Source organism: Heterocephalus glaber, unplaced genomic scaffold (genome assembly GCF_053883595.1).
Source record: "Heterocephalus glaber isolate CG9 unplaced genomic scaffold, H.glaber_assembly_v1.0 deba00001788, whole genome shotgun sequence".
Taxonomy (NCBI): Eukaryota; Metazoa; Chordata; class Mammalia; order Rodentia; family Bathyergidae; genus Heterocephalus; species Heterocephalus glaber.
In genome coordinates, this window is record NW_028258471.1 from 1,901,825 (window position 1) to 1,927,138 (window position 25,314).

The 25,314-nt window shown below is 40.4% G+C and overlaps 1 long non-coding RNA gene across 1 annotated transcript in view; it reads left to right on the plus strand.

The window, feature by feature from the left end:
• The window catches only part of LOC110347236 (uncharacterized), a 37,675-nt gene extending 23,005 nt beyond the window's left edge, over positions 1-14,670 (plus strand). The window contains exons 3-5 of the long non-coding RNA XR_002391703.2: positions 60-169; positions 2,311-2,400; positions 7,817-14,670. This is a non-coding gene — a long non-coding RNA (uncharacterized LOC110347236). The remainder of the gene's footprint in view (positions 1-59; positions 170-2,310; positions 2,401-7,816) is intronic.
• Positions 14,671-25,314: the final 10,644 nt, after the last annotated feature.

Sequence of the window (25,314 nt, forward strand, 5' to 3'; positions counted from 1 at the left end):
CATGTTTCTCTCCTTCCCTTGATGACGATGACAGAGCAGGCAATCTTCTGTTTGTGCAGAGGGGCTCAGAGAGGGAGTGCTGAGAGCATCTGTTCTGAGAAACTGCTGTTCAAAATGGAAGGAAATACACAAAGCCAAGAGGAACCTCCGTCGTGAGAAGAGCTGAGAGGTGAGTCATGAGAACACTCAGGTTTTGTGGAATTTGAACCTGGGGACTGGCTCCGGAGGACCCGTGGTGGGATGGCTCCTCTTCCCTTCAGAGCTGAGGCTACAAGCAGTGGTCCTTGCTGTGACACTGTCCCTAAGGACAGACATGCCACCTACTTCTTCAGCTGACCATTTTCACCTTTACTGACCAAAGCTGTCTGTTGGTAGCAAATCTTCTGGCTGAGTTCGTGTTCACCTCCATTCTTTGCTCAGTGGGAAAAGTAACTACTGCTGTCCCCCCTCACTCCCTAAGAATATGTCCAAGACCTCCCAGTGGATGCTTGAAACTGTGGAGAACACTGAACCCTATATATACTATGTTTTCCCTATAAATATAAAGTTTAACTTATAAATTGGGCATAGAGATTAACAACAATAACTAATAATGAATAGAACAAATATAAAAATATGCTGTAATAAAATTGTCAGTAGTACTACTCTTGTGCTTTGGGACCAGTATTAAATAAAGATAAAGGTTACCTGAATACAGTCACTGTGCACCATGATAGTTGACTGTTAATCAAGAAGATCACTAAGTGACTAAGGTGGGCAGCATATACAGCATGGAAACGCTTGTCAAAGGGGTGATTTACATTCCAGGTAGGACAGAGTGCAACAATGAGATTTCATCCATGTGCCATTGAAAATTTATGGATTATTTCTGGGATTTTCCATTTAATATTTTCAGACTGTGGCTGACCTTAACTGAAACTGTAGCTAAGGGAGGACTCTGTACTTTTGATGGAAAATAAGGGGACATGTGTTTTGAATGGATGAGATTGCTGTGGGCCCCAAAGTCTTAAAGGACTCTGTGTATCTAGGCAAATAAGAACTCATCCAAAGGAGCCTGCAAAATGGCCTGCCAGTCAGCCCTGACTTCTGAACCCTGGCTCTCTTGAGGGAGCAGGCAGGAGCAAGGTCCCATTTTCACACACCTATGGCAGCCTTTGATGTTCAGATTCATCATCTGAAAGCCCATCTGGCACAGAGTTATGAGGTGGCCCTGAACTTGGTAGATACCTTCTGATGGTGTTTGCAACCCAACTTAGTTTATTTGTAGAGCAGACTAGATTGTAAGTGAGTGTGTGTGTGGTGGCGGGGGGGCAACAGCAGTCTTTGCATTCTCCTGTCCACTTAGGTTAATGCTATTCTGACAGTAGATGCTTCATCGTTACTCCTAGTTGTGCATAACTGGCCCTTAGAGCTTGTACCTATCCCAGGTAAGCAAACCAGTCTTGCAAATAAGAACAGAATATTGAACAGTTTTCTTTCCACACAGGAACTTTATTCCTCCTAGTCACTGGCAAAAAGGATAATTTTCAAATCTCTTTTCTTGTAGTAAAATGAGAGTAATAATAGAACCTTCTCGTAAGGATTTAATGAGGCCAGGCATATAAAACAGTATCATACCTAATGCTGGCTGCCATTTTTATTCTTATCATTGGTGTTATTGTTATTTCTAAGATGAAGCCTATTTTCCCTTGGAGTTCTGAGAGCATGGGAGCGCTCTGGTCCTCTCCTATGAAAGAGAAGAAGGCACTATACCCATGTGGCTGAGGCTTAGGAAACCTAGTCTTTGCCACCCTGAGACTTGGCTGGCTCCCTGGCAGCTATTTCCACTGGCTCAGCAGTTGGTTTCCACACCCTGACTGTAAACCCAGTGCTATCCATAGACATCTATCTCTCCTTCTCCTGCTACTCTGGCCAAAGTTGCCAATTCTTTGAGGGAAGTCCTGCCTGCAGCCCTGCCATGGCTTTGGGTGGACATTTCCATTTTCTTTCAGCTTGCTTTGATGTCACGACAATGTATTCTCTCACACTCCAGCTGGAGTTTATTTGCAGTGGCAAAGGCAAGGTTCCTTGGCTTACTCCTGTGCTCTGTGAAACCATAGCACACACAGCAGGATTTGAACATCATTTTGCCTGTAAAGTCCAAAAGGCAAGAAAGGGGTCTGGCAGGATGACTTTGGTTTTTATCACTTGCCTTGTAAGAAAGGCCTTCACTGAATTATATTTCGATGTGTCCAAGTCTTTTAAGATCAAGGGTTAATGTTTTTAACAGTCATTTAAAGAATGTTTATGTGTCTTCTGCATCCAATGTAGGACACATTGTTATTTGCTGGTGCTGATACCAATAAAAACATCTTCCATTTGGAATATGATCATTACATCACAAGTCACATCATGGGCGAGGTAAGAAGGTGAGAGGTGGCATTATGGAGGAAATGAGGCTCAGTGTTCCAGCTGCTGGAGCTGCTCTCCTGCAAGCCTTCCTACTTAATTAGCTAACAGGCTATTCCAGGTGTAATGAACTACACAGTAAAGTCTTCTAACAATGAGGCGCACAAAGGTTTCATTGCCTGCTTTCTGTTATCAAATCATGATCTCTTTGGCTTCAGGCTCTCAAGGAGTTCTGAAGCAAATGTCAAGATCAGCTGTGACCGTAGCCATTTAGACTTTCAGAATCTGAACTTCCCTATTCCGATTTCATTTGATTTTTCTATTTTCATTTTAATGGTCTTATTGTTTATGTCCTTTTGTTTTCTGACACTTCAATCATTTGGAAAGTAAAAGGAAAGACATGTTAAGAAACACAAATCAATCCATCAGCCATTTCAGTTTTGTCTAGTAGGAAAAAGGACCACAGAATTTTTCTTTTGTTCTAGATGTTTTGTGGTTCTGTTTTCTTTTTGGGTTTTTTTTGGATTAAATTCTTTTATTGGTACATTGTAGGTATACAACACAATGACATTTCTCATTGGGAATTGTACCTTTACATAATGCATCTTGGTTCTTATTTTTTCCCCATTCCTAGCCCTCCTTTCATGCCCTCCACCCTTCCCTATTTACAAAGACTTTATTTCCATTTTTTCCATTTCTCATCATTTTTTCCTTTCCCTTCTTTCCTTTCCCCTGCCTCTCCCACTACCCCTACCCCTTTGGACCTTTTCTTCCTATTTTACATTATCGATTATTCATTCTACTCATTGGCACATTTTAGGTATACAATATAATGACATTCATCATTGGAAATTTGCACCTTTACATAATCTCTCTTGGTTCTTATTTTTCACCCTTGCCCAGCCCTCCCTTCAGCCCCTCCAGTCCTCCCTATTTACAAAGATTTTGTTCCTATTTTTCCATTTTCTCATATTAATCCCATTCCCTTCTATCCTTTCCCCTAGCCCTCCCACTTCCTTCCCCTTTGCCCCTTTTCTTCCTATTTCACATTACCTATTATACATTTAGTCCATATTTACACTTTCAGTTTCTCACACCAGAGAAACTATTCAGTATTTACACATGTGTGTCCTATTTATTTCACTTAAGAGTATCGCCTCAATGTGCATCCACTTAGCTATAAATGTCTCTAATTTCTCATTTTTTATGGCTGAGTAGTACTCCATTTTATAAAAAAACCACATTTTCTTTATCCAGTCTCCAGTTGATGGGCATTTGGGCTGTTCCCAAGTTTTAGCTATTACAAACTGGGCTGCTATGAACATGGGTGCACATATATCACTGTGGTATGATTCCCTTAATTCTTTGGGGAAGATCCCCAGCAGTGGAATAGTGGGGTCAAATGGGACTTCCAGTCCTAGTTCTTTGAGGTTGTGGTTCTGTTTTCTAGGGAAAGATCTCTTCAGAATAATGTTGCCAGATAAAATATAGGATGCCTAGTTAAATTTAAATTTTATGTAAATAATGAATAATTTAGTATATGTTCCAAATATTGGATACTAATTTTTATACTAAAACTTATACATGGTTTAGTTGAAATTCAAATTTAAATGGATGTCCTATATTTTGTCTGCTGATTCTGACAATTGTGTGATAATTCAAAGATACAAAGATCCTAAACACATAACTTGCTTTTGCATCTCTGCATATGGTTTAGTAAGGTCAAGGGTGAAAAACTAAAGCAAATTTATAATAATAACTTAAAAAGTAAAACCAAACCCTAGAGGTGAGCTGAGCACTTTGGAAGTTGGGTTTTGAGCTTTTGGCCTTTGGAAACAGGCTCACCAGCTGGTAGTTCATTGTCCAAGCCCAGAGGCAGCATGATGTACTGAGGCTGGGTGGGTTTGGGGTGCTGCAATCTCCTGCTAGAGGTGGTTTCTAGGTTCTTTCTGTCCTGAGCAAAGAATTGATCAAGATAAGTGCAACTGGTAGCGAGGTTTTACATTTATGAAAGATAGGAAAAGAAACAGGCTCTGCAGAGCGAGTTTGGGCCAAGTAAAAGTAGGAAAATAAGTACACTCTACAGAGCTAGAGCAGTTCACCGTGAAAGGACACAGTAACCTTGAGGTCCAGGCCCACTGTCCTTTTCGTATCTCCCACTGCTCAGGCTGAGGTCAGGTCTAGGCCGTCCTATCAAGACCCTGCTTGAGTTCTGAGAGGAGTCCACATGCAGAGGTTTGGGAACTGTTCTGCACACAAGTCCTGGGATTTTGTAACTAATAGGTCCCGCCTACTTTCCCAGCTAGTCTTTGCCACGCCCGCGTCTCTTGCTTCAGTTTCCCAGGGGCCATTAGCCATCCTTGGCTGGACCTACTTCTTCAGGATAAGTCAGCACATATTTTTTCCCAGTTTTCCCAAATATTTGATTTATTAATTATTCAATTACAAATTTAACTTCTGTTTCCCCAGATGTCACATTAACCTCAATTACACTGACTCCTTGATTCTGTCTCTTTACTCCCAGCTCCATGTAAAAGTGGCAGATTCCTTCTCCATCTCAATAAAAAAAAAGTCTCCCATTTTCTACACAAGAGATCCCAGAATCCTCTCCTGGTGCCCTCTAGTCTCCTCATCATGGTTGCAGCCCTCAGCCACGTGGGTAGGCCCAACCACTGTAACACCATCAGGAAGCAGACTGGCATAGCTGCCAGCTCCCTCCTCAATGGCCACACATCTTCCAAGCCCCACATTCTCCTCCTCCTCACTCCTGAGCCCTGCCACCCTGCTAATGTGTACACCCTACAGGGCCTGTTCTTGGGCCCCCACAAATCAGAGGGCTTTGAGACTTCTTTGCCTGGATGGAGTTCTCCCCACAGGGCTTAAGTGGTCCATCCCTTGGGCCTGTCAGAGGACAGTCACCTAATATCTGCCTTCTTTCCAGCAGAGGGGAGAGCTTGAAGTATTATAGGCAGCTAAGATAGATAGAAATATTATAGGTAGTCAGACAGAGCAGGACCCTCAAGGGAGTCAGTGTAGATGAGGACACATCAAAAACTGACTGGAGGCACATCTGAAGAAGATTAAGGTCACAATGGCCAGATTTACATTCTTACTTAAGGAAGCTTGAGATTATTGTTACCACCCCTTTGAGATTTCCCATATAAATAAACCATTATCTCATTAGGGGCAGGCCATCTTCTCCCACCCACTAAGACTAAGACTGCTAGCATTGGTATCTTCCCCAAAGAATTAAAAGAATCATACCACAGTGATATATGTTCACCCATGTTTATAGCAGTACAGTTTGTAATAGCTAAAACTTGGAAACAGCCCAAATGCCCATCAACTGGAGATTATATAAAGAAGATGTGGTTTTTCTATAAAATGGAGTACTACTCAGCCATAAAGAATGAAAAACTAGAGACATTTATAGCTAAGTGGATGCACATTGAGGCCATCTCTGGTGTGAGAAACTAAAAGTGTAAATAAGGATTAAAATGTATAATAGATAATGTAAAATAGGAAGAAAAGGTCTAAAGGAGTAGGGGAAGTGGGAGGGGTAGGGGAAGGAAAGAAGGGAAAGGAAAAAATATGAGAAAAGGAAAAAATGGAAACAAAGTCTCTGTAAATAGGGAGGGGTGGAGGGGTGAAGGGGTGAAGGGAGGGCAGGGAAACGGGGAAAAATAAGAACCAAGATACACCATGTAAAGGTACAAGTTCCCAATGATGGATGTAACTGTATTGTACACCTAAAATGTACCAAAAAACTTATTGAGAAAAAAAAATAGGCATAGCCCTAATCCCCAGAGGACTGCCTCTCTGTCATGATTTCTCTCCAGAGCGTCTTGCAGGCTGGCCTCTATTCTTGGAGATATGCTAATTGAGGCTCTGAAAAAGGAAGGCCAAGAGCTAAGTATGGTACAAGGGTCACAGGAGCACAAGAAGGCCCAGTACATAGTAAGAGTGGCTCACCTGGCTCTGGCCACTTCCTTGCACTTCCAGTTCACTACCACTGGTGCTGGATGAAGTTAAGTCTAGGGGTTGCCTTAGATTGGGCACAGAGCAAGAGGAATAGTTGGGAACACCTTTTTTCCCCATGTTTCTTTTCAAAATGGGAAAAACTGTCATAGGTAGACATCTGCAGCAGGACAGGTTAAAGCCTTCTTCCCCCACTGTTTGGAATTCATACTTAGCTCTAAAGAGCGCCACCTAGTCTCATTCTACACCCAAACCTGGCCTGTGCACCCCCCCGACCCCTGAAATAGTTAAAATTACCTTTAACAGTCTGCACCTTTAGAGGGGACAGTGACATATGTTTATCAGAACAGCAGTTTTGGCTATCAGCTGTGGCTATCAAACAACTGTGGTTATCAAAGCAACAGTGAGAACATTGTATAGCTGAGTATTCCAATCAGATAAAACCATCAGCCTTAAAAACTGTCTTCGCTCACAGGTGTAAAAGGTTTTTATTCCTTCTGATTCTTATTACAAGAGATCTGTTAATTGTCCTAAAAAGTTCTGACCAGTCTATTTATAGTCACAAACCTAAAAAAACTGCAAAAGGGTTATTTAATTCAACTTGCCCAAATACATCTGAGTACACTCTGGTTTATTAACAGTTGTTTTATGTGTGCTTGTCTGTCCATTCAATCTGTAACTGGGTGGTTAAGATGCCTACAGCTGTTTTGTTTGAGTCCAACAATTTTTTTCTCTTTTTGCTTTTTTGAGATTTCCATGGAAAACAGTTTATATAGGTTAAAATATTTGTGTCTACAATTTAAGTTGACTTATAGATAAAATAAGTGTCATTAAAGTTAAGGGCATGCTTCCACTCGGGTTCCCAGCCAATCAAAATGATGTTGACACTGATTTTATAAATGGAATGCCTATTGTCATCTGTGTACAATAACTTGGGAGTTATATTTATTTCTTCTATATCAGATGCTTTCTCTTAATAATGATAAAATCAGCCTCTGATGTAGATTATTCTAGAAGCTTATTTCTAAGCATGCTTAAATTTAGCTGAAATCCTATGAGGAGCAGACCCTAAAGCTCCCACTGTGTCCTTATGGCACAAACCAGGTCTGACAAGTTGACAGTAGATGGCCTTGGAGAAGGTTATGGTTATGAAACTAATCTGTTTAAATCTATGTCCCAGTTACACTGGTAAAGGACATTAGGCTGCCTATCCAATGTTCATATCGTTGCCCCTTGATGCTGCTCTTTGGGGGACATGAAGTCCTGATTTTGCAGCAGCCATCACTCCAAGGGGCTGCAGGAGGGATCTTGTGTCCAGAAGCAAAAGGCCCGTCAGAGTTCAGAGTGCATGCCCCCACAGAAGACCAAAAATCCATGGCTCAAATAGAATGTGTACAGGGCTCCTGGCAATGATTTGTCTTTTTCTTCATAACCTGTTCTCTCTCTGCAGATGAAGAACAATGCCTGTAGGACTCTTAGAAAAGCCATCTCCATGAGCCACTGCCTCCTTCTCAGCACCAGTATTCTGGAAAGAGCACACCTCATAAAGTCCTCCTGAAGGGCAGAGATGCTGGGGAATTTATCCACCAACTCTTTCCCCTGTGGGCTCAGAGGAGCTCCTGAACATGGACATCAGCTTCCTGTCACTGGAACAGAGCCTTCTAAAAGAAATGGTTCATTTTGGCTCATGATTTGGGAGGTTATGCTCATCACACATTTGGGCCTGAGAGGAGGTAGAACATTGCACTGAGAGTGCATGGTAAAGCAAAGCTGCTCACCTCAGGGCCAGGAAGTGAAAAAGAGGGGGTGGGGTTACACAGTCCTCTCTGGGACTCTAAGCAACGTAAGGACCTGGGACTTGGCCCGACCTGGAGTTCCCACTGTCTCCCAGTGTGCCAGCCAGGGACCAAGCCTTTAACACATGGGGCACTTTGGAGGACACTCAATATCTGAACTACAGTGATGAGACAAGCCTGCCCTGTCCAGAGAACACCCTCAGGCAGGGCAAGGACAGAGGCTTTTGGCTGTGGGCAACCTGCCTGTTGGGACCACAGGATGAAGGGATGTTGTAAGGCATAGGCAGCTCTGCTGCAGGGACTGTGCCTTCCCCTTTTGGCATCCTCAGTACTGAGACCACATCTGGAAGTTCATGAACACTCAGCAAATGTTCAATGAACACAGGAATGGGTGAGGAATGCATGCACAGAAAGCTTATTTTTTTCAATTGTTATTGTTTTGTTAGTACACGTTTGCAGTACATAATAATTACTTTCCTTGTGGAGCGTTGCTACATCTCAAGGTGTGCGTGACACATCTCAATTCTTTTTTCATCCCCTTATCCTCCTCCTCCTCACTCCTTCCATCTCATGCTCCCCCTCCTTATTTGCAAAAGATCTATCTCCCTATTTCCTACTATCTATCTTTTATTTTGCACTTTACTTATATTTCAAGTTTCACATGTAAGAGAAACTGTATGATATTTAAGCTTGTGTATCTGGTTCACCTCAATCAACATTATGGTCTCAAGATGTATCCGTTTTGGGCTGTTGTACCACCCCCACCAGGACAGAGGAGGTGAGCTGCACAGGCACCAGCAGCAACATCCCTCTCCCCCTGCCCCCCCCCCCGTCTAAATGAGAGACATGTAAAGAAGTCTCAAAAACAGACTTCCAGATCACCTACAGCAACCCCAAAGGGAAACAAAATGGAACACTCTGATACTCAACCTGGACTCCCTGAACTGGCAACAAAAGAGGATCTGTAAAAAATTACATTAGAAATAATTTCTCAGATAACAGCAGAGATTGTGCTCATAGTGCAACACATGATTAATAAATCTAGAGAGGAGCTGAGGAACATGATGGAATCCCAACATAGGAAACAAATGGAATCCATAAAACAGATGCAAACAGATTTCAAGGAGATTAAAAACTCCATTGAAAGTCTATGCAGCAGAATGAGCCAATGTGATCACAGAATTTCAGATATAGAAGATAAGATTGCAATTAGTGATCAGGAAAAGAAAAATTGCTGTAAAATTGTAAGGGAACATGAGAAATCAATCCAGCAGCTGCTAGATGATGCAAAGAAGAATAACATAAGACTGATTGGAGTCAATGAAGAAACAGGAGAGAGTGCAGATGACATAAAAGAACTGTTCACAGAAGTGCTGGCAGAAAACTTCCCAAGAAGGAGAAAAGAACTTGACATACAGATAAGTGAGGCATATAGGACTCCAAATAGCCTTGATCAAAAAAAATCTACACATAGGCATATAATTGTTAAGATTCCAGAAACCCAACAGAAGAACAAAATTCTACAATCAGGTAGAGAAAATAAACAAATCACATATAAAGGAGAGCCCATCAAAATCACAGCAGGCTTCTCAATGCAAACCCTCAAGGCAAGAAGAACTTGGAGTGATGTATTTCAAGCTCTAAAATAAAACAGCCTCCAACCCAGATTGATGTACCCTGCAAAACTATCTTTCAAAACTGATGGAGAAGTAAGATACTTTCATGACAAAGACCACCTTCGGAACTTCATGAATACCAAATCAACACTCCAAAACATTTTAGACAATATCCTAGGAAAAGACAATGTGGATCACAACCCCAGGAAGTCCAGCAGAATGAATCCATTGGGCATGACAAGAAATTAAATGCAAAGAGGGAGAATCCAACAAACAGAAAAAGTCATGACAGTGATGTCAATATGTATGAGTTATAACCATCAATGTTAATGGTCTCAAGTCACCAATAAAAAAAAATAGACTGGCAGAATGGGTCAAGAAGCAAGATCCAACAATATGCTGCGTACAAGAAACACATTTAATTCAAAAAGAAACTCATAGTCTGAAAGTTAAAGGGTGGAAAACAGTACTCCATGTGACAGGAACTGAAAAAAAAGCAGGAGTAGCTGTCCTCTTTGTAGATCAAGTGGATTTCAAATGAAAATCTGAAACACTCTGGTCCCAAGAATTTCAGATAAGGAATACTCAACTTGTATATACAAATCTATTGTGAACATGTGTTTTCATTCCTCTGAAGTAAAAACTTAAGAACAGGACTGTTGGTTCTTAACAGTAATACAAGAAATTTCTATATTGTTTTCCAAAATGGTTTCATCATTTTACATTCACATTAGCAGTATTAGAAAGTTCTAACTGGTTCACACCTAAGCTGACATTTGTTCTTTTAAAACTTTTAACTTCATCTCCCTAATGAGTGTAGAATTTAATTTTGTTATTGTACTGATTAGTATTTCTCTGATTCTAGTGTTGCACACCTTTCCTTGTGCTATACTGGCTATTTATCTTCTTCTTGTGTCTACTTTTTAATTGGGTTGTCTATTAATGAGCTGTAAGAGTTCTTTATATATTCTGGTCATAGGTTATATGCATTATACATACGGTCTGTTTAAGGACTACTTTTCAATTTAATGATGTCACTTAAAGCTCTAAATTTTGATGGAATCTCATTTATCAATTTTTTTCTTTTATACATCGTGTTTTTTGTGTCCTAGGAAATTGTTGCCTACCCTAAATTCATAAACATTTTCCCTTATAATTTCTTCTTAAAGTTTTATAGTTTTAGTCTTTCATATTTAGGTACATAGATCCTTTCAAGTTATTTTTATGAATGGAAATAAAGGGTTGAGGTTAATTTTTTATATATGGATACCAGGTGTTCTAGTGCCATTTGCTGAAAACACTATCTTTTCCTCTGCTCTTGAATGGAGTTTATGTTCTATAAAATGTTACTGTTAAATAATCTTTCAAAACGCAGTGGACCATGTATGTGTGGTTCTATTTCTAGATTCTCTGTTTTATTCCAATGATCTATATGTCTTTCCTTACACCAACACTGCCTTGATTGCTGTAGCTTTATAGGAAGTCTTAAAATTAGGTACTAAATGTCTTCCAACACTGTTTTGTGTTTTTTTTTTTTACTTTTCTAGGTCCTTTGTACTCCTACATAACTTTTAAATTTCAATACCAAATTCTTCATTTATAGCAAGTATACATGGACCTGAATTTTTACATATACCTTGTGTTTTCTAATCCTGCTAAATTCAAATACAAGTTCTAGGGGCTCCTAGAGATTTCTTAGTATTTTCTCTGTAGATGATCATTTCATCTACATATAAAGACTTTACTTCTACCTTGCCAATCCTATCCTAATTGCATCATTTTATTGCCAGACTATTTTGGTTTGGGCCTATGTTTTAAAGCTTAATGGACAGGTGAAGAGTAGGCATATCTGCCCTTGTTCCCCACCTTAAGGAGAAAGCATTGTATCTTCTCCATTCATATAAGGTGTTCTCACTGCAAGTATGGAGTACATGTCATTGATCTGTTGAGAAGGTTCTGTTCTACTTCTAGTCTCCTGATAGCTTTTACAATGAACAGCTGTAGAATTTGGTCCAATACTTTTTCTGCAACTACTGACAGGATTATATGGCTTTTTCCTTTCCTCTGTTAAAATGACTTTTGGGGGTGGATCTTCCAATGCTGAACGAACACTGACATCCCTATAATAAAACAACTTTGTACATACTGCCAGTTCTGACTTCTAATAGTTTGTTTTGTTAAACAAATTTCTATCTATGTTCATACTTTTTTCTTCTATTATCTTTATCCAGTTTTAGGATTAGCACGATGTTGATTTCCTAAAATGAGGGGAGAAGTGTTCCTTCTTTTCTCTGCTTTAAATGTTTAATATAATTTATCAGTTAAGATATATATGAGCCTGTTGCTATCACATAGGTAGGTTTTCAAGCTAGGAATATACTTTCTTTAATAGGTGCTATTCAAATTTTATATTTCCTCCAGAGTTAGTTTCATTAAATTGTCTTCCGAGGTACTTCTTAGAAGTTGTCAAATTTATTTCAAAACAGATTTTTGTAATATGCTTTCTATATCTTTTTAAATTCTGTAAAATCTGTGGTAATGTCATCTAGATCTTGATATTGTAATTTTAAAAATGTATAATTGATATTGTGTAATAGGAAGAAAAGGTCTAAAGGAGTAGGGGAAGTGGGAGGGGTAGGGGAAAGGAAAGAAGGGAAAAGAAAAAATATGAGAAAAGGAAAAACATGGAAACAAAGTCTTTGCAAATAGGGAAGGGTGGAGGGGGTGAAGGGAGGGCAGGGGAAGGGGAAAAAATAAGAACCAAGATACTCATGTAAAGGTACAAGATCCCAATGATGAATGTAACTGTATTTTATAACTAAAATGTACCAATAAACTTAATGGGGGAAAAAAAAGATGCATCCATTTTCTGACAAATGACTCAAGTTTATCCTTCTTTATGGCAGAGTAGTATTCCATTTTGTATAAATAGCACATTTTCTTTATCCATTCACCTGTTGATAGACAGACATATAGGCTACTTTCAAGCTTTAGCTATTATGAATTGTGCTGCTATAAACAGGTATGAATACATTACTGTAAAATAATGTCTTTAACTCTTTTGGGAAGATACTTGGAAGGGGAATAGCTGGGTCAAATGAAATTTCTAGTTTTAGCTTTCTGAGGAATTTCTGATTTCATAGTGGTTGTACCAGTTTACCTTCCCAACATACTAGAGAAGTACAATTTAATGGTGCGACAAATGCTATTCAGTAGTAATAAACCACTTAGGCCCTTTTAAAACCAACTCAAATGTTGATGACATTTATTTGTTTTTGGTTTGAAGTTCTGGACCAGAGCGGATTAGGAAGAACTACTGCAAGGCTATCAAACCCAATGGCAGAAATGGGAGTCTTCCTAGGGAGCACCATGGAAATCATAAACTGTGCTGTAGATAAAAGGTATTACCATCCTCTCCATGTATCTGGGCATAGGGGACTCCAAACCCCACCAGCGAGTCTGTCTAGTTGTTATACAGCTTTGGTAGTCACAGGGTTTCTTTATATTGAGCCATTATTCACCTCTTCATTGCACATGGTTTCCAATTCTTGCTTTATCATTGTTAGCTGTATGACTGAGGCACAGTGGCTTAGTCTTTCTGGGCCTTACTCTCCACAACTGTACAATGCCTAGGATAATGCTGCACGGCAATGTGCTAAGAGCTGAGCTCTTATTTCTAGTTGCCTTTGTTCAAATTCAGGATCTACCAATGACTGGCTTGATTTGCAATGAGTTCCTTAATATCTCAAGGCTTTAGTTTTCTTTTTTTGTAAACTGGGGATGATATTAGAATCTGATTTGTGGGGTTGCAGCAATGTACTTACTGAGCGATGTATAAGTGTTACTTATTATTTTATCTTTCAGTGTTACTATAGGTATCAAATGAGATAATATATGTAAAGTTAATGAGAGTGCAATGCCTGGCATGGATTCAATCAATGTGAATTATAATCACCTTTCAAAACCATATGAATGCAAAAGCATTGTCAATTATTTGTAGCCCCTACTTCTCCAGACTAAAACTTCACAACACCCAGTCACATTTCCATCCCTGTCTATAATCTGACTTGTGCAAATGCCTTGACTATGCCACATAAAATTGCTTTGGTCCAATAAACTAGGTCCTTTTAACCTTTTTCAAGTCACATCAATTAACGTCACATTTAAATACTTATCAGAAGACTAGAAACCAGACTGCAGTGTACAGGTTCGGCTGTTTCTGTTGAGACCTAGTGGTCCAATTTCAAACAGGATAACAGAATCTGTTAGAAACTGATCTGTCATATGCAAGAGTGAGTTAGGCTACAGTTGAGTTGTGAGCTTGTGGGAGAGGGGAATGTATGGGTAAAAATTTAAAAGTTTGAGACTCTGGCAAAGAGTCATAGTGCAGCGCTGAGATGTCACAATACAAATTCAGCAAGTTTCTCTCATGGCAACCTCCTGGATACTAATAGCTTGCCTCATTTTCCACTTGGCCTTCAGAATTGTCTTCCTAAGTCAAAGGTCTTATTATCTTCTTTGACGTAGTATTTACAATCATCAATTTGACCACCTTTGCCTCTGTGGCAATTCACTAATATATAAGGATTAATATTTTGCCCGTTGAAATCAACAAATAAAAAAATATTTCTTGAACAGCTTCTACATGCTGAGGATTGTGTTAGGTCTTATGGAGGACATAAAAGGAGTTTTGTACATGATCTTCCTCTTCCAAGGCTTTCAGAGCTAACATGTGAAAAAGAATTATTATATAATTAAGTGCTTAATTGTGTAGTGTAGACTATAAAAGCAATATGAAGTGTATTTCCAGGTTGGTTTTCTAAGGCTCATAACAGTCCACAAATATGTATGTACATATAAATTATGTATGTGTAAATCCCTAATAAAAAGTTTATAGCACAAATTTGCCTTGGTAACATTAGTTATTTACACTTTGAAGGGGAAAGGAGATCACCTCAATCAGATAACATGCCTTCATTGGTTTGCTTCACAAAACTATTTAATTTGTTGCATATTCATCCTGCTCCCTTTTTAGCAGGAAGGAAAATGGTTTCTGTAATTGAAACCAAAAATGGGCCATTGCTTACACCTCTTAGAGGGATATAAATCAGACAGAATCAGTGTCAGGTGAAACAGCAAGGCAAAGAAGAAAAACCACTCTTTAGCATAGCCACCTGAATCAATGGTTCCCTGGGAGGGAGGGAGGGAGGGAGGGAGAGAGAGAGAGCACTCTAGTTCAGAGCAGCAGCTAACTTCTCTACAGATGGGGCCCTGCAACTGAACCTAGGTCCAGCTTTTCCACTGGGGAGCTCAGGCAGGCTACTTACTGTGGAACCCTCCACTTGTCCCACCTTCTTGTAGAACTCCACAGAGAGGTCACTGACACGTTTTCCTCTCAAGAAGAATAGGTGGATTTGCTGCTGCAAAAAGGAAACCAATTTAGAGGAGACATGGTGTCCTTACTTTCCCTGTGCAAACTTCCCTTAGGATAATCCCTCCTGCTTCTTGCTCCTTAACTTATGGGCTTGAAACAGAGCACTAATGGATCACATCCTGCCAGAGGGTTTCCCGGAAGTGGCTGGAGCTTTATACTAGGAGCCAAAAGGCTGGTGTGCTTGTCCCAACTCAGCTGCTCACCTGGCTTCCTGTGTGAGCCTGGTAAACTCCCTAACTTATGGGCTGTTGGGCTCCTATCCTCATGGAGTCTTGCTGGTGAGAATAAAACATGCTATGTGAAAACCTTTCAGGAAATGTGGAGCGCTAGGACATAGGGCCTCTGGGATTCTGTTTCAGGCAGCTGGCTGTTGATAGCCATGGGCATAACATCTTGATGACTTGTCTCTGTGCTCGGTTTACTATCAGGGTGAGCAAAGGCATGTGCTCACTCGTTCCAGGGCCCAGATGAGCTTTAAATGGACCATTGTACTAACATCATGTTTTGAAGGTTTGAAGACATTTTCTTCCATACATGTCTTTCCATCTAGTCTTCAGAACTTCTTTCACATAGGCAGAACAAGTATTCTTGTTCTTATTTTAAGGATGAGGGGACGGAGGCTCAGAATCTAGGAAGCTTTAGCTTCTTTTGACTCTTCCAAACATCCCTGCTTCTCTCTCTTCTCTTGGAAGATTCTCAGATCCTTATACACACTGTGTGACTTCTGGATTCGAACCTTAGAAGCTTGGATTGCCGTCCCTCCTTCCTGCCCCTAAAGATAAATTTTCTCTTCTACTGTTAATCCCAGCCCTTTCATAATTTGTTCTCTGCCTGGGAGAAACAGACGAATCTCAGGTTTTTCCACAAGCATCTACGGGGTGCCTATCCCATACTGCATACTTTGCTTCTTCTCATCCTTTTCTCTTTTACCCTCTACCACTGTGAAAATAATTTATTTATTCAACAAATGTTCCCTGAGTTCCTACTTTTTTGCAGGGCACTTTTTAGACACTTAGGAGCAGGCACATATAAGGAGTTACAAAGATGGGGGCAGATATTTGCACTTTTAAATGATATGTCTATTTTAGGGTTGCCCTGTTTTCCTCTCCATTTGTATTTTCAGTCTTGGATTGTGAGTTGCCCAAGGATGGATCCCTGTATTGCCAATTGACTCCTATTTGGTGTATGGAAAGACATAGCTCCAAAGGGCATTTTTGTCAACCTCATTTTTTCTCACTGATATAAAAAGTCAGGACTGGTAGAAACATAAAGACAAAAACAATTTCCTCACAAAAGAAATAGCTGAGGAAATAATGGCAAAGCCAAAATCATTTTAATTATTGAATGGTCCATGATCTTTAGTCATTATTTTTAAGATCACAGAGATTCTCCTACTCCTGGCTGCTGGGTTAATGAAAAATTTCTACCAAGAACCAGCTACATTTACAAATGCTCATTTGTACATCTGCTACACAACACCTATAGTGAAGTACAAGTTCAGAACCTTCTTAATTCATTAGTTGGTAACTTACTGATTCTGAAAGCGACAGACCCTGTGCTTTGTCATCATTTTCATAAAGCATTCATCGGGGTAGTGTTCACTCTAAAATATTGAACTTATTAAGAGTTTCTGGGCCTCTGATTAATGTTCACAGCCAAAGCTATGTTGAGTAAATTAGGTACTAAATAAATCTAAAATGATTGTGGGAAGTCATCAGCTAAAATAAGACTCTGACAGCTCACATAGCAAGATGAAAAGCAAAAGTAATTAAGAAAAATAATCACTTTTTGCTGCTGAGAGCACAGGTTTGGCCCCAAGTGAAGAGATGTCCCAGGTGGTCTCTGTTTTCTAAAGGTCAAATCTTGCTGTTTTGCTCTGTAAAGGGGTGAGCGGAACACATCCTTTTCTGTATTCCAGTATTCGCTACATACTCTAATAGACAGCTCTGTTTGGAGAATAATCTTGTTTAAGACACAAGAGTAGATTCACAGAGTCTCCCAGGAACCCTTATAGTCCTAGGTATGGTCAGAGTCACCCAGGGTCTCTCATAGTCCCTGGCACATGGGCCCCAGTGCATCCACGTTTCTCTTCTCCCTGCTTTCCTTTATTGATGAGGTAAGAAAAGAGAAAATTCACCTTTTCAGACTCCTTCATGGGTAGTGGAGGTCATGTGGCCAGTTTGGGCCAGAGGATGTGAGGGAAACTTGCTGGGGACAGGGTCTGGAAGGCTTGGGAAAGGGACAGATGCAACTGGTTGGCCACACTGCCTTCTCCTCTCTGACCCTTCTCTGTTCTTTCTGTCTGGACTTGATCCAACATCTTCCTGGAGGTGTCTGCAGCCATGCTCAAAGGCTGGCTGCCTTCTGGCTGCCTTCTCACTTGAAAGAAGAAACCCTGCCTGCTGAAGCCATTTTTCAGTAAAGTTTGTAGTCAAACATGAGCTTAACTTTAGGGCTTTTCAGTTCAGAAGCTCATTCCTGAGCAATGCTGTTGGGTTTAATAGAAGCAAAACAACAACAAAAAACAACAGTGCTGTAGCCAGGCATGGTGATGCATGCCTGTCATCCTAGCATTGAGGAGACTGAGGCAGGAGGATTGCTATGAGTTTGAGGCCAGCCTGAGCTGCATAGAGAGGTCCTGTCTCCAAAAAACAAAAACAAAAACAAAAACAAAACAAACAAACCAGTGTTGTATCTTTGTGAGGACCAATTTCCATTCAATATTTTCAGACAATGACATGAAATTCTCTGGAGAGCGCAGATCCAGACCCGTGAATTCAGGCCCATGAGAAGTGCTTCTCACATGGCCCTTCCACCTCTCAATCCAGTGACTATTCTCTTCTGTGGAGATCCAGTGGACATGTTGGAGAAGCAGGATTCTGACTTTCTGTCTCTATGGGTTAACTATCTTGGGTTTTAGCATTTAAACCCTTCCTGCTTCAAAGAATGCATGAAAATCAAATAGCGTTTCCTGCTATATCATGTCTTCCATTCTAACTCTGTTTGTTTCCCTCATAATCTCAGAAAATCAAGCAGTGACAACAAAGGTCAGACCTACAAGAGGAAAGGCAGACCAATGAGCGAGTCATGAACCTTAACTCCCTCCAGACATCGTCTCCTTGATCACACAGTCTGTTTTCCATGGCCGTACCATGCATGCTCGAGTAAGAGAACATCTCAGGTAGATCTGCAAGTTCACCGTGTATATTTCCTACTTTCCACCATGTTGACAAAATTTTGCCATTTCATAGGAAGGATTCATTCTCCTCCAGTTTTCAATCACATTGCCCTTAATTTTCTTTTCACTTTTACTTACAGCCTCCTCAAAAGATATCAAGATTCCATGGACCCTTCAAGGCTGCTCAGACTCTGAACAATTTGTCCTACTATTTCTGTCTGCTTCCCAGTTCCGAAATCACTTCCATGTTTTAGGGCTTTGTTATAGCAACACAATTGCACTTTCCGTTACCCAAATCTGAGTTAGCTATCTACTGTTGCAAAATGAAGCGTTAAAAAGCTTAGCAACATAAGACAAAAAACAGATATGGTCTCACCCAATTTCAGGAATTTGATAATAGCTTAGCTGGGAAACTGACTCATATTCTCTTATAACATTGCAGTCAAGATGTCAACTAGGGCTGGAGTCATCAGCAAGTTTGGCTGGGACTGGAAGATGGATTCCCATGATAGTGTACTTGGCTATTGGCAGGAGCCCTCTGTCACAGGGATACTTGAGTGTCATGATGGCCAATTTCCCCTACAGTGATCCAGTACAGAGCAAGACAAAGTTGTAGTATCTTTTTTCACCCAGCTGCAGAAGTCACAAACCATCACTTCCCTAATATCCTGTTGGTTGCACAGGCCAGTCCTATTTGATATGGAAGAGACTAATAAGATCATGAATACCAGGAGGCTGGAATCACTGGGGCCATGTCAGAGGATGACTACCACAAAGACTTACCAAGGCAAGACCCAGTGTAGGGGATGACTGGGGCCAGAGGGCAAGATCCCTTCCCTCAAGGATCTTACACTTTGACTTGGCAATAAGATATATGCACAAATTATGTGAAAAAATATTATTAAATTACATAACCAAATTGCTGAGACTGTAAGGAAAAAACATTCACTTGATGCAATTCTATGTTCGTTTCCCTTACTAGTTTGTCAGCCATTGGCATGTTATATTCATCTTTTTTTTTTTGGTACTTGGGGTCGAACTCAGGATTTTGCGCTTGTGAGGCAGGCGGAGGAACCACTGAGCTAAATCCCTGGCCCCATCTTCATCTTTATTCCCTGTAGGACTCAGCTCAGAGCTTTGCCAGAGTAGATGTTTAGTAAATATTTCTTGGGTGAATAAAACTCTGTGGCAATGTAAAAAAATTTTAAAAAGACTAAAACTAAGAATAAGTTTCAGATTTTAATGATCAAAATTTTGATTATTTTATTTTTCTATAAAAATGATTTCAGCAGAGTACTGGAATAAAATCAAGACTGCAAAGAGTGAAAGAAGTGGTAAATATGGGTCATTAGGCAAATCTGGAAGTAAATGGAAAGGTAGAGAAGGGTTTAGCTTGAGAGGATTTAGCTAAAATATTTAAGATTAAAGAGAAATTTAGGTGTTTTTATAGGCAAGAGGAGTAGGAAAGAGGAGAAGAGAAAATAGAACTGAAGAAGAGAACATTGTAAATGATGGACCAATATCCTGGAAAGATTCTCAAAGGCAAGTGGAAATCTAGACTTAGAGAAGAAAAGGAACATTTTTCTTTCTTTAAAAAATGAGAGAAGATAGGTATTTTAAAGTGAGGAAAAGGGAATTTTAGTAGGTCACGTTGAATGACCTTGATTTTTTTCATTGAAGTTTGGGGGCAAGATCATTTTGCTAAGGGGATCAAGAAATGGATGGGAGCTTGAGAACAACAGCATGAGAGTGAGTGGCCCAAATATTTTGGATATTAGTGAAAAGCCAGCTGAGGTTAGATTGTCTGAGTTTGTAGGAGAATCAGCATGCATGGGGACATGATGTCCTCTGGCATCAATAAGCAGGCGGTGAGCAGAAGGACAGGAAATGGATGGAATATAACAACTGCTGACACAATGTTCATAGCTGGGATTCTTGGGAGACTTGGTCCATCTGATTTCCATTCTGACCGATTGTTCTAGTTACATGCCATAATTTCTTTCCTTTGAAGATCACTATGAGCCCTTGGGTTGAGAAGAAATAGCATAACCTGTTACTTAAATTTGTAGTACATAAAGGAGAAAAGATATGGAAAGGTTATCTTTTTAGCACTTTCTAACTTGAACAATTTAAAAGTCTGTTACCTATTAGCATGCCTTTAGATGTCAACACCCACTTTATAATTTGGCCCATGTGACATAAACACTAGTTCTCATATTCTTCCACAGGTCAATCTTGTAACAAACTACCTAAAGCTAATTGCATGTTATGGAAAATATTCTTGAGAGGACAGGACTGAAGTGGGGCTTAGGAGACTTGGGCTCCATTCCAGCTCTGCCAGTATCTATGTGGCCCTCAGCAAGTCACCTAATCACTCCCAGGCCTTAATCAGTCATTTGTAAAATGAGGACACCAGACTGAATGTCCTGTAATCTCTTCAAGCTCAAACATCCCTTGATTCTTTGGTTTCCACCCCTCACTCACTTAGCTTTTTCTCTGTGAGTCCCACTCAAATTGGACACTAGGGGTCACATTTAGATAGTCACTCACAAACACATCTGTCTGAGCCTGGTAGACATGCTCATTTCCTCAACAGAAGGCCCTCAAAAGCTAGATGATGATTGGCCTGGTTTCTCATTAGAAGGTCTTTAAATGGGACAGTGTTGCTTCCTTTTTTGGCTGGCCAAAGATTGTGGAGAAAGTAAAGAAGCACAATTTTCTCTGACTTAGAGCTTTCCTGTTGGTTTAACGCTTCTTTTCAAACATGACCCCAAATTAGGCCCAAGTTTTATACCAGAGTCAGACAATTCTTCCTGAAGCTTTCATTTTTCTAGACAAATATTCCTTTTTGGCTGGGTGGGTGCTATCTGTAAATAGGTAATGTTTTAAAAAAAGAAAACATTTGCCTTTACAGAACACCATTTTTGAGAGCTCCTCATCAAATGATCAGAATTTCTTCCACAGATTGTTTCAAAGCCGTTTTACTTTCAGAAAAGGTCTGGGAGGATGGGCTTCCTCAATTATTTCCCTGCAATCTTCGTTACCAATCTCCAATCTAAGCATTCTTCTGTCTAACTGAAGTGTACATCTGTCCCACCTTACTGGTCAATTCTCAGGGAAGTTAGAAGTTAAAGTGATTAGTCATCATGGGAAAGAATAATTTAATAAATCATTCCCACATTTAGTACTAATACTTCCTTGCATCTATATAGTGTGACTCTTCCAAGTGTTTTCACATATGTCATTTCTTTCACCATCACTTGTGTGTTCCTCCTCCCGTATTTCCTTTGCTAAAAAATGGAGCCTAAGAGAGACACAGAATGGTCAGCAGAGAAGGCAGACACCCAAAGCAGTGGGTGAAGCACTCATGTTGGCAACCTAGATTACAGTCCTGATTCTGCTTTTTTCCAGCTGTATATCTTCTGGCAAGTCATATCCACTCTCTGAGCTTGGATATGAAAAGTGTAGATACGAACCCCCACTGTCTCCAGGAGCACTGAATTATTGGGAAGGTAGTCATTTCTCACTCTCTTGTAACGGACCTGCTATGTTTAGCTTCCTGGAAGGATTATTCTCCTGGTTGACACTCACCCACCACTCCACCAGTCCAGGCGCTATGAACTATTGGGACAACCTGAAAAGAAAATCAGAAGGACCCCTTGCTTTCTTCCTTCAATCATATAAACAACCAGGTCTCCCTGCTTCTTCTTCCTTGGGGCCTATCTTCGAAGCACAAAAGATGGCCTTTTCTTCTCCTGTTCTTTTCCCCAGGACCCTAGTGCCATCACCTTAAAGGCAGCTCCCCTGAATAGACAAACCACAGTGTGGGAAAAAAATTTTGCCAGCTGTTCCTCAGACAAAGCACTACTATCTAGAATATATAAAGAGCTCAAAAGAAATCAGACCCCCCCCAAATTTAAAAACTCAGTTCAAAAATGGGCATCTGAAATAAACAGATGCTTCTCAGATGAAGAAGTAGAAACAGCAAACAAATATATGAAAAAAAGTTCAACATCACTGGTCATTCGAGAGATAAAAACTAAAATAATGCTGAGATTCCATCTCACTCCAGAAAGAATGGCTGCTGTCAAGACATCTATCAGTGATAAATGCTGACGGGACTGTAGGGGAAAAGGGACACTTCTCCACTATTGGTGGAAGTGCAGACTGGTACAACCACTCTGGAAATCAGTGTATATAGATTTTGCAAAAAACTAGAACTAGAGGTTCTATTTGACCCAGCTCTTGCCCTTCTTGGTATCTTCCCAAAAGAATTAAAAGCATCATACCACAGTGATATATACGCACCCACATTTATAGCAGCACAGTTTGTAATAGCTAAAGCTTGGAAACAGCCCAAATGCTCATCAACTGATGAATGGATAAAGAAAGTGTAGTTTTTTTTATACAGTGGAGTACTAGTCTGCCATAAAGAGGGATAAACTTGAGCTAAATGGAGGGACCTTGAGACCATACTCTTAAGTGAAACAAATAGGACACACATATTTAAATAGTTCATTGTTTCTCTGGTGTGAGAAACCGAAAGTGGAAATAAGGACAAAAAATGTATTATAGATATTGGGAAATAGGAAGAAATTGTTCCAATGAGAAGGGGAACAAGAGAAGGGGGAGGGGAAAAGGAAAGAAGGGACAAGAAAAAAGAGAATAGAAGGGAAATAATGGAAACAAAGCTTTTATAAATAAGGAGGGGAAGAAGGGTTGAAGGGAAGGGAGGGGAATGGGAAAAAAGAAGAAGCAAGATATATCATGTACAGGTATAAATTTCCTATGATGAATGTTATCATTATGGATATCTAAAATGTACCAATAAATGTTTTGCTTCAAGAAAAAGGTGCTCCCTGGCCAAGTCCCTCAGATCAATGGCTCCCAGTGGGAAGCTGCTGGGGCTCTGGGGTGAACGAGGCTGGAGCCCTTCACTTGCCCGCTCATCCTTTGTGCCGCAGGCCAGCAGTAACTCTCCCCAGACAGGGAATTGTTCAATTTCCTTCAAATCAGTTTTAGACTTAGGATAGTCTTTTTTTTCCCTAACCAAACACAGCTAAATCAATGGCTTTGGAGTCAGAAAGATTCGCATTTCAATCCAAGCTTTCCACGTTAAGTGTTGGACAAGTTGCTTAACTTCCCCAAGCTCCAGCTTCCTGTCAGTGTAGAGCATTCCATGGTCAGGAACCTCAAGGTGTTGAGTGGGGCTTTTTTTGTTGTCACAGAATTGTGAAACTAAAGCTAAGCACAGTAGGCACTAAGCACTCTGAAGTCCAAGTTCAGTGAATAGTCCATGTGCTTGGGAAGAAAAGCAAGGACTCAGAGGCTATGGAGGTAGGGCCCTGTGTTCAAGGAAAGGAGTTCAGGGTAGTAGAGAAACAAGAGCCAAGGAGCTGCCCTGCAACCATCTCTGAGTCACATCATGGGACCTCCAGCTCAGCAGAGGACTCACACTGTGCATCTCCTAAACAGATCAGCTGCCCTGGGAGCAGCTCAATGGCGGGGTTAGGGGCAACCACTACCCTAAGGAAACTATGGGCATCGCCTATGAGTAAACAGCCCTCTGGTGAGACCAACGAAAGTAGGCAAGGTGGGGGCACGAGACTGGGATGAAGTCCTAAAGTAAGATTGAATCTAAATATAAAATGAGACCGTTCCCATAGCCATAAGTGTGAAGAACATTACAGAAGCTGGCCAAGAGGTACTTACGGCTAGACACTCAGTGGGAAAGAAGTCAAAAAAGACTTTGGAGTCAGTAATTAAGAAAACTAAACATTTAAAACATATGTACCCCAGTGAGCTGAGACTAATCCTCAGTAATCTGCAGGTGATTGTTTCCATGGCTTGCAAGCCCTGGAGCTGAGGCTTTCCTCCCCACAGAGGGACTCTGTCTTCATTTAAAACATTTATTTACATTATTCAACTTTCTTTTGGGTTATCTTTCAGAAATGCTCGCTCTTTGGTTTAAAACACCCCATTTTGTCTAATGAGCTCTAGCTCTTTCCTCATCTTGATGAACATTTCAAAGGTATTTATTTTAAGACATGTTGACATCTATAAACTCCTACCAGCCCTTCTCATTCTCTCTTGAAGTTCCTCCAATCAAGCTTTTCGCTATCTTTCTCTCTCTCTGTCTCTCTCTATATTTAGAGAGAATAAGATATATAATATATATAGATATGGATATATCTATGTCTATCCATCTCCTATCAGTTCTGATCTCTGGAGAACCTGACAAACACGCCTCCCTGTTACTGTTCTCCTCACTCAGCAGTCAGGGGGAGAGTCTAAAAATAAAAGTCAGCATGTCACTCCTCTAATAAAAAAACTGCTCGGATGGCCTTCAATTTCAAACAGATCAAAAGGCAAAAGAATTTGCAACAGCCTGCAAGGCCCTATGTGATCTGGCCAGCCCAGTCCTTTTCTAATGTCTCTTTCTGTCCAGCCTATTAAAGAGTTCAAGTTAAAGAATGCTGTCAGGATGAAGTGGGGAATACAATGGATATACATGGCCACTTCAAAGACAGGAAGCAAATTACATATCAGAGGCTAATGGGAATCTGAATTGGGAGCTGCACAGTTGAGGATCAAGGCTTTCTGCCTTTGAGGGCTTCACAGTTTCTTTTTGTTCTGCTTCCTGCCATTCCCATCACTCATGTGTGGTCTTTTCTCCTTTGTTGCCCTCTGCTAATCAACCCTGCAAATGGCCTTCAAATAGCTGACTTGAGCTTCAAGTCATTCAGTCATTCAACAAGCATTTAAATGAGTGCCTGTACTTGTGGCAGGCACTGATCTAGGACCCATGACTAAAACACTGAGGAAAACTAATTGCCTTTGTAGATCTTACGTCCTAGTGTGAGTGTGTGTGCGCAGGAGTTAGGAGGAAATATAAAAGAAGCTAGATAAATGTGCAATCTATAC